Genomic DNA, 15,227 nt, shown 5'->3' on the forward strand with positions numbered 1-15,227 from the left:
ATAATCAAGCTAAGAAATTAAATAACAATAATGACTATAATAAAAAAAAACTGCCTAAATCTACCTAATCTCGAATACATGTTAATCCTTCAATGACTTACACAAATCGTTTAACACTTTTAACTTTCGTTATCTTATTTAGCTAGCTTAGCGTCTATGAGGGGGGGGGGGGGGGATGTTGCATCCAGGGAATATCCTGTCACTGAGATGCTGATTTGATTTTAATGTAACAGTTCCAAGATACAAAAAAAGTCGAAAATAGCTATAAAAAAAGAGCTATGTTTTTTTTTATAAATTTAAATACATTATTTTAAAAGAAAACCGAAGAATATATCTCGTAGGGTGCGTTGGATTCTGTCTTTGAGCTCTATCATGATATCGACCTCTTTTAGGGGTTTGTAAGTATGTAAAATGGAATCGGAGATGAATTGTCGCTTTACGCGTTCGTATTTTCCGCAAGCGAATTTGTAAAAATCATGGCAAGGTTTAGCGGAAGGATCGAAGATCCGATTCATTCTTCGAATCAAATCCTTTGGGTCTATCTCCGTTTGTTGTGTCAATAAATAGCGGTCACGTTTCACTGTTTATTATTAATTTTTTTTTAGAGTAATTTTTTAAAAGTATCGATCGTAAAAGGAAAAAATGGTTAATTTTGTTAAAATTCTAACCCCCTTGTGGCGGTTATTTTTAAATGAATGAGATTAATGAAGATTACGGTCCTGTCGTATCGGCCTTAGACCGAGACCTGACAGGACAGATCTTTTTAAACCACAGTGCGGGCTGGTATTTTATTAATATTTAAGTTCTCTATTTATATAATTAAATAAAATTTTTTTTTATATTTTGTACATTATATTTTATGTTATTTTTTTTTAGAGGAGTTATTTTAGTTTTTGTAAAATTTTTAAGCTCATTTTTTATTTTTGCATTATGAATACCGTAAGTTTTTCATAGAATTTTACTCGTAATCCCAATAAGCAAGAAATTAAATTATGTAAAAACGTATATATTTCTAAAATATCAAAAAAATAAAAAGACCGGTAGTGAGTGGGTCCCGGTCTGATTTGCTCACATCCGGTTTAAAGAGTATTCTTTCCATCCGAGATTGACTATCTTTTCAATCAAATCCAATTATAAGCTTCTTATCCAAATTTTAATGTGTTAGTATCAAATATTTAAAACTCCTTGTATAATTGAATTAAATTAATAACTATATATTAACAGTTTTAATTTTTTTATATATATATGTCGTATGGGGATTTGGAATCCGTTGGGATTCGGAATCTCTTGATTTTAAATCCTTTACCCAGAGCGATTTAAAAAAATTTAAAATCCGGTTTAACCGGAAATGTATTCTAGAATGTGTAGAGTATTTACCCTATAAATTTCAGCCAATCAGCCATAGACATTTTAGTATTTTTTTTTAATTTATACGAAAAATCCATATAAAAAATTAATATAAATTAGAAGTCTAAAGTTCATGGCAAAATTGGCTGAAATTATAGGGTGAATACTCTAAACATTCCAGAATACATTTTCGGTTAAATCGAATTTTAAAATTTTATAAATCGCCCTAGGTAAAGGATTTAAAATCAAGAGATTCCGAATCCCCATACGACATATATATAATTGTTATTTCTAAGTTAGAGATATTTAAGATTAACCCAAAATGATAAATAACAAAATTTAGCCTAGTTCATAATTCTAAACAGAAGAAAAAGGCGAAGGGGAGAGACAATTAGTAGAATTTTATATAAATAATTTTTACCTTTTCTTGCCTCCGCGATGTAAGTTCCACTTTGGAGAATCGTAAGAAATATGATAATACATTTAATCCAATACATAATTGAAAAAAAATTTCTGAAATTTAAATAACAAAAATAAATATATTTTTTGTAATATTTGAAATATTTGAAATAAATAAAATGTGAGCAAGTTAACAAAAATATTTTTTCAAGACATTTCAAAAAGAAGAATATAGCAATATTGAACTCTAAATTTTTTTTAAGTATGGTCAAACAACAACAACTTAAAGAGGTCTAATTTAATAAACATTATATTAGTGGGCAAAGGTTAATGTGTATAAAGTATAATAAAATATGAACAAGTTAACAAAAAAAATAGACATTTCAATAAGAAAAATATAGTAATATTTAACTCTAAATTGTTTTTTAGTATGTTCAAAGAGTTCAGATTTTATAAACATTATATTAGTGGGCAAAGGTTAATGTATATAAAATAAATAAAATATGATCAAGTTTAACAAAAATATTATTTGAGACATTTCAAAAGAAAAATATAGCAATATTGAACTCTAAATTTTTTTTAAGTATGGCCAAGCAACAAAACAACTTAAAAAATTTAATAAACATTATATAAGTGGGCAAAGGTTAATGTATATAAAATAAATAAAATAAAATAAAATAAAATAAAATAAAATAAAATAAAATAAAATAAAATAAAATATGAACAAGTTTAACAAAAATATTATTTGAGACATTTCAAAAGAAAAATATAGCAATATTGAACTCTAAATTTTTTTTAAGTATGGCCAAGCAACAAAACAACTTAAAAAATTTAATAAACATTATATAAGTGGGACAAAGGTTAATGTATATAAAATAAATAAAATAAAATAAAATAAAATAAAATAAAATAAAATAAAATAAAATAAAATAAAATAAAATAAAATAAAATAAAATAAAATAAAATAAAATAAAATAAAATAAAATAAAATAAAATAAAATAAAATAAAATAAAATAAAATAAAATAAAATAAAATAAAATTAAAATAAAATAAAATAAAATAAAATATGAACAAGTTTAACAAAAATATTATTTGAGACATTTCAAAAGAAAAATATAGCAATATTGAACTCTAAATTTTTTTAAATATGGCCAAACAACAACAAATTAAAGAGGTCAAATTTAATAAACATTATATTAGTAGACAAGGGTTAATGTAAAATTTAAATATTCGTAAAAGCTAACCTCCTTTTAAACTTTAAAAAATAAGACTACGTTTTAATTTTGACTATACCACACATTAATTTAATTTCGTGTATTTTAAAATCTTTAGTATAAAATTGGCCTTCACTCAGGGGCATCACACTAGAACTTTTTAGTTAACCAGATCATCTTAATGGGTGCTCAAAATAATAAATTATAAACTATTGCTTTTTAAAATTTCTTTGTCTCCAGATTAGTATTTCCCAAAATTTTTACTGGTCTATAGTAACCGATTATCCCTCTACTTAATGACTTTACTATCATGACTAGAGATTAGCAACTAGAATACACATATCGCTTTACTAACCATTCAACGAATCTTATTAAATCATATGAAATAAATAATATTAACCCCAACCTAAATTATGTAGCGGACCTTTTACCTTTAATTCTCATCCAAGGGTTTAAACCGCAGATCATTAATCTAATCCAACACCTGTCTATAAATCTCTAACTGCTATTCAAAACACGATAATTGTTTTTTGTAATGTTAATTCAACCATAAGGCATCTATGATTTAATTTACTACACATGTGACGATTTCTTATCAGATCTCGCCTCAGTGTATTTGATGATGTTCTGATTTCTCCAATCCTTTACAGCTTTCAGACAAGAACAATCAGTTGAATTAACTCTGAAAAATCAATAAGGAAAGCGAACGATTAGTGTTCTAAAATCGTTTAAGGATATGCTTGGTAGATTTTAATTTCTTTTATAATTTCTAAATGAATATTTAATAGCGTTTTTTTGCCATTTGGTTCGCTATCATAAAACAATAGAAATTAAATTTTTATAATTGCTCTCCATGTAAACTGGAAATGGAATAATCTAAATATCCCGCCATGATTTCTAAAGGAGAACGTATAAAAATGTCTTATGAAGCTAAAGGGAAACAGTAGGTATACTGGTATTATCAACTAAAATCAATTCAGTGACAATATATGTAGGATAGGTTAATAGATTATGATTCTGCTAATTTTAGTAATTAAAGATATAATATTAAATTAATACATTTTTGGCTATCTTAACTTGTCATAATATTGAGGAAAAGATAACTTGGCTAACAGACACTCTTATTTATGGGGAAGAGCAAATTAAACGAATTTGTTTCCAACTGTTGCTAGATGTGGATCTCGTTAATCATATTCATATCTAATAGTTGACACGGGAAAAAAAATATCCTAGAAAATTAATAACATTTAATTTTTAAGCCGACATACGTTTTCAGGCTAGCGATTAAATGATTTTTTGCAAAGTCCTGTGTAGCTAGAGCCACTTAAATATAAAATGCTTATCAGATGAATGTTACATTTTATATTATAGCTTATTTCTTTTAAACACCACATCCTATTTTAATCAACGCATCTTAATTCGAATAAGTCATGCGCTAACACATTATTAAAATAAATTATTTTTCGTGTTACAATAAAAATAAAAACATTTTATTCGGAGATAGATAAGGAACAAACAAGTTTACAACTGAAGTTTTCTTTTAATTTATTTAAACTTTAATATTTATATCTAAAATTTTTGTATAAAAAAAAATGACAAAATTTACCATCATTATTTTACTGGTCACGTGTGTTGTTAAACGACTCGTTTTGAGCCTATTTTTAAAAACGGCTAACTTAGTATTTTAGCCAGGAAAATATTGTCTGAGCCCCGAGATTTCGATAATACATGTCTAGACCTGTGTTCCTTCTATGAACAAAATCTTCAGACCTGCGTAATATTTTTCTGGATAAAATATTGAGTTAGCCGTTTTTAAAAATCGGCTCAAAACGAGCCATTTAATAACACTACTGGCCACATATCTCTACGTTATTTAAGTGTTTTAAATTGACAGATTAAGAAGGTAAAGTGGATGATGCGGTTTGGCTAGCAGATATTGTACAAGTGAAAATTGACGTTCATAAGCCAACCAAAATGAAGCACTAAAAGATAAAGATAAAGATGTTTGAGATGTAAATATATTTGAATAATGCTATATCTCCAAATCAATACAGATTTTGGCGGAGACTTATTCAATTCAATTATTTTACTTATTCCTTGATGCTCTCTCTCTCTATATATATATAGAGAGAGAGATTCAAATTATAATAGAAAGAAAGAAAGAAAGAAAGAAAGAAAGAAAGAAAGAAAGAAAGAAAGAAAGAAAGAAAGAAAGAAAGAAAGGAAAGAAAGAAAGAAAGAAAGAAAGAAAGAAAGAAAGAAAGAAAGAAAGAAAGAAAGAAAGAAAGAAAGAAAGAAAGGAAGGGAGGAAGGAAAGAAAAGAAAGGAAAGGAAAGGAAAGGAAAGGAAAGGAAAGGAAAGGAAAGGAAAGAAAGGAAAGGAAAGGAAAGGAAGAAAGAATCATAAAAAGTTGCAAAGAAACGGCCTTCCGCTTCCATAATTGAATCGGTCATTGCATCCTACAAATAGAATGATATTTATGGACATAATGAGCAAGGGTTTAAGGGAGTAAAAAAATGGTGGTGTGGCGGTAAATATAGGCCAATTGTAATAGAGAAATTCTTTAGATAGTAATTTAAAAAAAATTTAATATTGTTTAAAAATCGTTGACTTTTTTTTATTTTTCTAATTTTTTTAAATATCTAACAAAAATTATCCACGAATAATAAAGAGAATTTTTTTCAACAAGCAAATTAATTCATTTCATTGGCATATATTATATAAATATGTGTGTGTAAATATAATATAAATCACGACACTTATATGACTGCTAGAGATGGTAATCCATATGATACCACAGAATTTTTTTCAACAAGCAAATTAATTCATTTCATTGGCATATATTATATAAATATGTGTGTGTAAATATAATATAAATCACGACACTTATATGACTGCTAGAGATGGTAATCCATATGATACCACCAATTTTATTGAAATATTTTTTTGAAGAAATTTAGGTATATATTATTTTATATAGATAAATAAAACTTTAAACTATAACAGGCAAAAAATAATAATCCTTAGTATACTAGTAATTCGAGTCTCAGCGCAATTGAATTGAATAATAAATCATAGGTGAAATTGATTTACTTAAAATAATTGGAATTTTTAAAAAAATACAAAGTTGTATTTAGGTCAGGTCACCACTTCATTAAAACTATCTTTTAATCATCATATAAATGTCAGCAGAAGACAAAAATTTTAGCTCATCTCAAGCGTTTTGAACTCAGGGTCAAAGAAATAGGCAAGGGTATCAGGCTTTATGATTCTTAGATGTTGTGAAATTTATAATGTTTAAAATATTTTTTTTTTTATAAAATTGGAAATTGTCTTCAAAATGTTTCGTAAAATAAATTGTTCATTAAAAAACTTTTTAAAAGAAGGTAAATGTTATAAATAATTTAACCGTTTTTTTTTCTTTCTCTCGAAAATTTGTTTGGTCTATCTTCTTTTATCGCCTTTCAATTTATTACGGATAATGTTAACCGCCAAATGTGTTGTTAAACCGCTCGATTTGAGCCGTATTTTATACAGAAAAATATTACTCTTTAGCCCCTTGAGATTTTGTTCATAAATGGCACAAAGGTCTAGACATCTATTAGCGAAGTCTCTAGTCTTAGGGCAATATTTCTTTGGCTAAAGGTATTATAAGTGAATTTATTATCCTTCTAAATTGTTCATTTTTCTTTTGAAATTATTTTTATTTGTTGATTGTGAGATATTTATATAAAAATATTTAACCTAAAACAGCATGAATTTTTTCTTTAAGAAACCAGATTATAATGGATAGTGGGCCTACTCTATGACAGTTGACCGGTAAATGGCGGAACAATATAGGCAGAACAAAAGTGATTGTACTCAGAATTTGCATTGGTTGTAATGGTTTTGGTATATATATAAATACCGGAAAAGGCGAAATTTATATTCAAATAATAGCAAAACTTTTGACAACATACATAGTGAGTTCTCGAATTTAGGTTTTAAAAAATAAAAATATTTACGCTAAATAATAAAACCATAAAGTTATTTTTACAAATCGATTTAATTATGGTTAATTTTTTTTTTTTTTTTTTTTTAGGAAGGGGTAAAAAAAAACCTATCTCCCAACTTCGTCACCGATTAAAAAATCAAGTAACTCGTTGCTAGCTTACATCACTGTGTTCAGAGGCAACACAATGCTCCGCGCTAGAATAGGAGTGAGGTACCTCTATGATAAAACTAATCAGGGGTATGCGAGGCTTTCACTCGCTAAAAAAAACATCCCCTCTGCTCCTTCCGTTTCTTCATCTGATTGAAAAAAAACGACATGCTTATCAGGGCTCTGCCTCTGAGCCCTAATAACAGAGCTCTAACTAGTATTTTAATATTTGAGTCAGGTCAAATGTAAAATTATGAAAACTGACAAAATCCTTATCTACCTCATCCAATTCTTAAGGTTGAAAAAATAGAGGCTAAACTATTCTTTAGTAAAACTTCATCGCTGCATTTCTCAATTACTAGAAAGACTTATAGACGACTTTATCTCCATTATATTATATCTAAATTGGGGGGGGGGGGGAGGTATTGCTTTGTTCGGCTCGGTTTTTATTTTGCTTACTTTATTCGACCTGACCTACCTTATGGATTTGTTAGGCTTGGCTTTATCAGGTTTGGCTTTGTCAAACTTGGCCTTGTCCGGATTGATTTTGACTGGCTTAGTTTTGTATAGCTTTCCTTTGTCACGATTGGCTTTGTCAGGCTTGATTTTTTTAGTCTTAGCTTTGTCAGGATTGGCTTTGTCAGGTTTGGCTTTATCGGGCTTGGCTTTGTCACGATTGGTTTTGTCAGGCTTGGCTATGTCGGGATTCTCTTTGTCAGTCTTGGCCTTGTCACGATTGGCTTTGTCGGACTTGATTTTGTTAGGATTGGCTGTGTCACGATTGGTTATGTCAGGCATGGCTTTGTCAGACTTTGACTTGTCATGATTGGCTTTGTCGGGCTCTGATTTGTTAAGCCTGGCTTTGTCAGGATTGGCTTTGTTAGGCTCTCAAAAACGAAACAAAACGAATCGAAACAAAACGCTGCGTAACAAATGCGAAACAAAACGAAGCATAACAGAACGAAGTTGAAACAAAACGCTGAGACAACAAAACGAAGCGTAACATAACAAAGCGAAACAAATCATTGCCAAACAAAACGAAGCGGAACAAAACGCGGCAAAACAAAACGAATCGTAACAAAACGAAGCGAAATAAAATGTCGCGAGACAAAACGAAGCGCAACAGAACAAAGTAACAAAAACACGCGAAGCAAAACTAAGTTGAAACAAAACGCTACGAAACAAAATAAAGCGAAACAAAACAAAACCAAAATGAAAGATACGAGACAAAAATTTTTTTTAACAAATTTAAACAAATTCTCTAACTATATACCTAATCTCAAAAATTATAATGTGGCAATCAAAAATATTTAAATTTAAAATATATTAAATATTGTTAACTATAATTTGCGTTTCCGTATCATCGATTCTTATGATCCAGAGTGTGCGACTTTCGTATTTCCAGTATCCGCATAGACCTAAATATCTATATGTTTCACAAATTTATTTTCAATTTTTCATAAGAAGTAGATTATGTAAATCAATTCAAGTTTAAAATATTTAACAATCAATTTATTTTTACATAGCTTTTAGCAATAACATTTTGTTAAAAAGTTCTGATAAATTATTGTTGTAATAATTTCGTATATTTTTCAACAATCAGAATCTTTAAATTGTGTAATTTGTAAAAACAATGTTTATCAAAATTTATTTCTTTCTTTCTTTCTCCTTCCTTCCTTCCTTCCTTCCTTCCTTCCTTCCTTCCTTCCTTCCTTCCTTCCTTCCTTCCTTTCTATATCTATACAGTTTCGAGCATAATCTAAAAAAAAAGAAGCGAAACAAAACAAAACGCTACGAAACAAAATAAAGCCAACGAGACAAAACAAATTAGCAAAGTTAAACAAATGTTCTAACTATGAACCTAATCTACAAAAATTAGAATCTAGAAATTAAATTAATTAAATATATTATTGTTGCCTATAATTTACTTTTCCGTTTCTTCGATTCTCACGACCCAGAGTTTGCGACTTTCATTATTCCAGTATCCGTATAGGCCTAAATATTTATATGTTTGACAAAGATTCTTCAAAGATGTAGATTATGAAAACAACCTATGCATGTTTAAAATATTTTAACAATCAATTTATTTTGACATATCTTTTATCATATTATAACTGATTAGTTTAAGCAGTTCTTCGTATATATTATTGTTTTAAATGATTTCGTAAATATTTCAACAATCAGACCTTTAGAACGGTGTAATTTGTAGAAATAATGTTTATCCGAATAAGAGACAATGGAATATAGCATATGAAAATTTCATTGTATTAAGTTCAAGTTTAAAGGATTAAATCCTGAACTCTCTGAGATTTAAGGTGGGTGGTTTTATTAAAATGAGTTTTTATTTAGAAATTTCAATTATATTATCATTATTGTATATTAAAAATACTTTTACCACAATCAATAAATCTTTAAAGATATTTATTTTATAATTGGTTTCAAATATTTCTTAAGAGATGTTTTTAAGTCAGACGAATTAATAAATTTCTTCGATATTAAAACAAGAATTCATACTTTTAAATATCCGATATAGCAAAATGGACAACAATTTCTTACCATTTTTGCTGATAAGGATTGCAATCTTGTTCTTAGGGGTAAAGATAACGCAAGTAACATAAGTGTACCAAGCTTATTCATATCACTACTATGTGTTCAGTGATAAGTTTTTGAATTTTAATTTCTAACCTGTAGAGTTGGTTTGCATTTTACTTTTTAACTTCGTTGTCAAGATTTATCACGGATAACAGTAATAAAAGCATGTGATATAAAGATTTTAAAACATAATTTTCCAGAGATAAATTTGAAATTGAAACATTTAGCCGAATGTCGTTAATTACTCTTTTATATCATCATCATCCTTCACATCATCATCATCATCGTTATTATTACAAGGTTTGAAATATGGAATGCAAAAATTAAATGTACTACAACAATTACTTTTATAACGCCCGTTCTTAATTTTGTGATTCCCATAAATAGTCTAAAAGGATACCTAGTCGATCAAAATATTTTAAATTAACCTCGTGAATATCGAGTTCAGAGCTATTTCCAATCCTCTTTATATAGTGAAATGACTTATTTTGTATAGGTTTACTTACGGAAGACTGGGTTTCTAAGGTTGGTTATTTTGATCTTTTAAGATTAAATGCTAATTTCAAGGATTAAAGTTGTATCTTGGAGAGTTTCCTTCATCATTAACTAGAAAATAAACCAACCAAGCCCCCCCCCCCTTTAATACTCTGAGCGCTATCTAAGATTTAGAAAATTAATCTATAAAAAACAACAAAATATTATATTTTAAAGAAATCAATTAGAATGATAAACTATATTTTTTTTCATAAATAATCCTCCATATGCTAGTTTGAATGTATAATGTCTTATTATGGCCAGTTTTTCCCCTGTATTTATATTGGGATTATTGCTATCCATGATCCTTCAATAGATAAATCTTGAATATTTTTCCAATTATTGTCGTATATAGCATAAAGTTAGCAAGCATAAATTTCTCCAGAGATTCTTTTAGATGTGCTAAAACTCCGAACTAAGTTTAATCAGGAGAGAATATAACAAGCAATTTTAATAAATTTTGAAGAATACTTTTGCTTCAGATCAAAAAAACACCCAAAAATACTTTAATTCTCCTCCAAGAGGTTTAAACAGCTAGAGATCATTAATCTAATCCAGTACCTGTAGATAGCTTTAAACTCTAGCTGATATTCAAAACAAATAATAATTTTGCAAAGATAATTCAGCAATACTCTTTAAACAGATGCTAGCTTAATAGGTAAATGATTTTATTTACTACACATGCGGTGATTTTTTATCAGAGATCTCGCCTCAATGTATATTGATGTGTGATGTTCTATTTTAAAATTTCAAATCATTTAGAGCTTCCGCCAAGAACAAGTTAGTTTAATTAACGCTGGAAAATCAATAAGGAAAGGAACGATTCGTGTTTTATAATCGTTTAAGGGGTAGACTTTCTTATTTAATAGCCTTTTGTGCCAAAAATAATTTTTTTTGATTAGTCATCTTAAAACAATAAAAATTTAATAAAATTGCTCTTGTAAACTGGGAATGGAATAATATTAATCTCTGGCGATGCTTTCTGAAGGAGGACAAATAAATATGTCTTTAAGAAGCTAAAGTAAAATAGAAGGCATTCTGGTATTAAAATATATTTAATACCGCCTTAATAGATGCAGGAGATAGCTTAATGCTAATTCCTAATTTTAGTAATTAAAGGTACATTACATTATACAGTCTAGGCTATCTTATCTGACCTAAAATATGTAGGAAAAGATAACTGGTTAGCAGAAACTCTCGTTAGTTAATGGGGAAGAGTAAAATTAAACGAATTTGTTTCCAACTGAAGCTCGATGTGGATCCCCCAATCGTATTTAATTATCTGGCATGAAAAATTCCTAAAAAAGATAGGTTTTAATTTTAGACCGACATTGGTTTCAGGCTTTAAATATCTTTGCACAGTGCGGATTAGTTAGAACTGACATTAGTGTAAAAATGCTAATCGAATGAACCAGCTTGTAATAAATTTAATCTTTCGGTATGTTAGAATGTTACATTATATATTGTATAATTTATTTATTTTTTTAACAATACATCTTGTAGTAGTAAGCAAGATTGAAGTAACTATTGGAGAATAGCTTTGAATAGAAAGAAATGAAAAATAATAATTAAAATATATAATAAACGTGTAAATAAAATAAATTTACTATCACTTTGTTGCATAATTATAAATACTAAGACTTAAAAAATAAATTGCAAAGGATTAAACAAAATAAAATTTAAAATAAAAAATAAAAATTAAGAAGAAAATTAAAACTTAAAAGAAACTCAAAAATAGATTAAAAAAGATGAAAAATTAAGAAAATTATAAGCGAAAAATAAAAAGTGAATAAATCCAATTGCTAAACCCTTAAAGTATGAAATATATACAATTATCAAGCGTTTTTATCTCATTTACATAATTCTAAGACTTAAATAATAACGTAATAATTTTATAAAACATTATTTTTGTTTGAATACTATCACAATTTAAATGATACATTTTCTGTTTAACTAATTATTACAACACCCTTCCACTTAAGTTGTACCAATCATTCTACAATTGATCAACTTTTTTCGATTTTTGTTTACTGATCTTGTCTCTTCATCAAAGCTAGTCTTCTCAATCTTATGTCTTTTAAGTTCTAACCCCGGCTGTCCCTTGTCTAGTAATTTTAGTTTCTAAAGACTACGCTTTAAATCATTTTTTTAAGTGAGTTTTTATTTAAATTTAAAAAATCGTATTTTACCTAAAATGTATTCCATCATGTTTAGAATACCTATCTTATGAATTATTTATAATTTTAGCGTTAACCTTTAATAAGAAAAGCTAATATAAATTATATTAGGTTCAAATGTTCATGGCGAAATTGTCTGATATTTATTAGGTTAGGGATTACAAACATTTTTCTTTCTTTCTTTCTTTACTTTTTTTTCTTTTTTCTTTCCTTTTTTCTTTCCTTCTTTCTTTCTACAATTATTGCAAGTTCAATAAAGATACAAGTTATTAGTTCAGTTGTTTATTAAATATATATATATTTTTTTAAAAATGTGTATACACTTAACATTTTACATATATAGAAATATATGTATGATATATAATACAATATTGTTTTAACATTTAATTGAATGTTAATCATCTTCAATACATGCACAAGTTGGACATCCAAAGCTACCTAATACGTACCCATTGGAACAAGATCTGAAGCAAATTATAGGACAATCTATTATTTTTGTTCAAATTGGATTTTAAAATAAAAATTATACTTTTTATAAAATATATCAATTAATAAAGATGATGTAGAATTTAATAGGCAAAACTTTTTAAAAATAGCATTTATTCCGTAAATGGAAAAAAACTTGCTAACTAAACTGTTTTTAAAGCAAATAAATCCTTGTTTAAGTCTTTTTAATTACCCCCTTTTTGCAGAGTTAAATAATATTTTATATATAAACTAAATTAAATAAAATAAAATATATTTTTACAGAATGATTTGGGTTTATAGGTGAAAATATGATCAATAATCCTGCTTGATCATTTTCGATCACATCTTTTTCTGAGTTTAAAATTATTATATGTATTTATATTCTATTTAATTCAGCTTTACTAATACAAATATTTTTTTTGCAAATATAATTTGAAATTTATAGGTAAATTACAAATACTTTATAAAAAATGATTTGGATTCATAGTTAAAAATTTGAACGAAATTCTGTTTGAGTATTCTCAACTACATCTATTTTTCCGAGTTTATTAAAAATTTACTATTATATGTACTTATATTTTAATACATTACTATCAATGAAAGATTTCTTATAAAACCTACACTTATCATAAAAAATTATTTAAATGCTTTTAAGACCTTCATAAATACTCTTTTAACAAAGACCTCTTATCATAGATTTAAATCAAATATAAGGTCAACCTGATTGTGTCACAAAAACTCTGTGGTGGTATCCATTGGCTATTTAGAAGATTATAAGGGTCAAAATCCAGGGTCTTAATTTATTAGGTATACATAGCAATTAAGATTGATTGTTAAGGAAGAAGTTGAAAGAGTATTTATGAAGGTCTAAAAAGCATTTAAATAATTTTTTATGATAAGTGTATGTGTATATTTAATAGTTCCTTTCTAAAATAATCATTTTTATTATTATTCCAAAACTGGAGATGGAATAGATACCAAATTTTTTTTTTATAATTTTAAGAAATATTATTCTATTTTCCAAATAACTTTCTTTAAATCCAAAAAATTCATTAAATAATAATTAACTAAAATTTTATTTTAAGCTGCTTCCAAAATATTTTAAAAAAATCCTTAAAATTTTCACAAATTAATAACGACATTTTGGACACATTTAAGTTTTAAAAAAATTAAAATATTCAAAATGTTTGATATGATTCAATTATTAGTTATTTATCAAAAGATATGTAAATATTTAATTGTATTTATTATTATATATTACCTTTCAGTTATTAAACTTTGTATGAACTTATTATTTGATAATGATTATATTTAAATTTTATTTATACTTAATAAATAAATATAAGTTGTAAATAATTGTATCAATATTTAATAAATAGTTGGAAAACTAATAAATTTTATTTTGAAAGATAATTTTTCCATAAAATATATATAAAATATTATATTTGAGTTATATAATAAAATTATAATAGAAATGATATAATATCTTTTAAGAGTAGAAATAGGAATATTTTTATTAAAAACTATAATGTTTTCATTTTCTTTGTTGGCATTATCTTAATCTAGCTATTATTCAATAATAAATAACAAATAATAGTAACATAATGTACAGAATCATTATACATAGGGATAGCAATTTCATTAAGGTATGATGCAGTTAATTTTATATACATATATAAAATAATACTGTTCCGAGATGTCAATTTTTAGATTCCTAAAATAAAAAACTATTTTATATTTTTGCCTTTTAATATTTTACATTTGTCTGTCAATTTTAAAATTGAATCAGAATATTTGGTAATATCATCAATATTTTCTTTTAACCATATATATTGTTTGACATATAGTAGATCCTAATTTTCCAGCACCTTTTAATGTTACGATCTGAGTTATTATAATATATTTATTGTATGGTTTAAGAGAAAATTGACAGATATTTCAAAAGAAATTGCAGAGATTATTAGCAGTGTAATATTTTGAAGAATAAAATAAAGAATCAAATAATTTTGTAAAAATTGTCCACTTACTAATATTTCAATTACCATTAAATAATTCATTCTATTATAATATAGTGTTGTATATTTTCTCATAACTTCATAATTGTAGAATGTATTATTCATAACTTATTATAACATTTTTGATGAAATGTATAACATTTTTGTTTAACTTATATATAATTTGACTATGATTGTAGTTAACCTCCTATTATTTGATAACTTAAAATATCTTTTTATTTTTTCTATTGTAATTTAATAACAATTTCTTAAATTTAATTTTATAATTTGTAATTAAATAATAAATCATATGGAAAGGTGGTGGTTTGTTTAAAATTTAAATTAGGATGATCATATTTT

Source organism: Gordionus sp. m RMFG-2023, chromosome 2, assembly GCF_954871325.1.
Source record: "Gordionus sp. m RMFG-2023 chromosome 2, tfGorSpeb1-WG-v2, whole genome shotgun sequence".
NCBI lineage: Eukaryota > Metazoa > Nematomorpha > Gordioida > Chordodea > Parachordodidae > Gordionus > Gordionus sp. m RMFG-2023.